The sequence below is a fragment of the Macrobrachium nipponense genome, chromosome 11 (genome assembly GCF_015104395.2).
Source record: "Macrobrachium nipponense isolate FS-2020 chromosome 11, ASM1510439v2, whole genome shotgun sequence".
NCBI lineage: Eukaryota > Metazoa > Arthropoda > Malacostraca > Decapoda > Palaemonidae > Macrobrachium > Macrobrachium nipponense.
Window position 1 is genome coordinate 77,914,954 of NC_061087.1, and position 1,819 is coordinate 77,916,772.

At 34.4% G+C, this 1,819-nt stretch overlaps 1 non-coding gene across 1 annotated transcript; it reads right to left on the reverse strand.

The window, feature by feature from the left end:
• Positions 1-894: 894 nt before the first annotated feature.
• On the reverse strand, positions 895-987 carry Trnay-gua (transfer RNA tyrosine (anticodon GUA)). The gene is made up of 2 exons: positions 951-987; positions 895-930 (listed from the first exon to the last, which is right to left on the reverse strand). It is a non-coding gene; the product is annotated as a tRNA-Tyr (tRNA).
• Positions 988-1,819: the final 832 nt, after the last annotated feature.

A 1,819-nucleotide genomic window follows, 5' to 3' on the forward strand; every position in this document is an offset into this window, starting at 1 on the left:
GCTCTGGCTAAAATAAATTCCTGTTTTAACGTTTGCTCGGTGAAATTACTTCTACTCTCTCTCTCTCTCTCCCTCTCTCTCTCTCTCTCTCTCTCTCTCTCTCTCTCTCTCTCTCTCTCAAATCGCGGATCTAATCATTAATTACCATCAAAACGAAGAGAGAGAGAGAGAGAAAAAGAAACTCTGCTGACGGAGGAAATATTTACGGCATAATAATTTTTGTCAGAGTGTTGGTCTGGGACCATTAAAAAAAAGCTGCCCTCTACTGGGAGAGGGCGCAAGCGAGTGTTCTGCGATAAAATCATTTGCAAATTAGTTTTATGTAAATGAAGTGGGTGCAATTTTGCTACCTTGCATCCGACTAATTTGTCTCAGGAGCTTTTATAAACCGTTGGGTTTATCCGGAATTTGGCTTTTATCCATTTCCGCTTGACGCTTACAGGTAGTGGGGGAAAGTCCACTGCATTCTATCTTACTAAAATAAACGCGTTCAAATGTGCAGAAAAGTTGATGAAATTCAAAATTTAGAAATGATGTATTTTAAGACAATATTTCATAAGTGTGACTGATAGTTACATTTCAATAAAAAATTTTATATAAATGCAATAAAATCTTTTATATAAATGCAAAGACAAAATACAGATGCCGAATACATAACACGTTACCTATAATGATAAAGGAATAAATAAGAAAAAAAATAGTTACTTTTCGAATAGCGACACGAAAATAAACGATCCTAAATGTCTCTGAGAAACATTTCATAAGGATAATGCACTGCGATATGTTTACGCAGCACAGGTTGGGAATACCTGTCGGTGAAAGGTAAAATTATCATCTACAGAAAAATAGTTTTATTTGCAACAATAAAATAACAAATTTACCACATAAAATTAGTCCTTCGAACCGGATTCGAACCAGTGACCTATGGATGTCTGTTTAGAGTTTTCCAACTACAGTCCACCGCTCTACCAACTGAGCTATCGAAGGAGTTATAAGAACGTTTAGCGTCTGAGCACAAGAACTAGATAAGAAAGTTAAGTTTTCAGACCGTAACGAGGCCGCGTTCACTAGGCGCTACCGGGTGACATCCATAATCCCGGTACAAGGTGCGTTCACCTTCTCTCTGCACGGGAGGCTCACTTCCGCATTCTCCTGCGAAATTCTTTTTAGACATTGCTGTTTCCCAGGAGCGCTGATTTGCTTTTAATGTTATAAACAGAACGAATTTGCAGAAGATATCGTAACAGCGTAAATACAGTTATATAATAGGTGAAAGATTATTATCAAGAACGGCTCATGAAAGTGCACCTGTCGGCAAAATGCGTAAATGTGTAATGCCACAAGCGCAATATATATATAACATATATATATATATATTATATATATATATATATATATATATATATATATTATATATTATATATACACACTAGGAAACCAACCACTAATTTTATACCTCTGGCAATTTCATTTCGTAAACAGGTCCAAATAACAAAACAGTAAAAAGATAAAGACCCGAAAACGAGCGTGAATTTCACGCTGCAGTCGGACGAAACGAATTCGCTAGGCTGGAAAACCTTTTCTGAACGAACCCCAGATTTTGTAAGGTTTCAGAACCTGACGACACATTTAACTTTTCAGGTTTCTACATTTACCTTCATTTTCTTTTATAATTTTATAATAATATATATATATATTTTATTATATAGTATAGTATATATTATGTATATATATATATATATATATATATTATATATAAATAAATATACATACTTATAATTTATTGCTACGAGCGGCAATTTAGACTCTATTTTCTTTT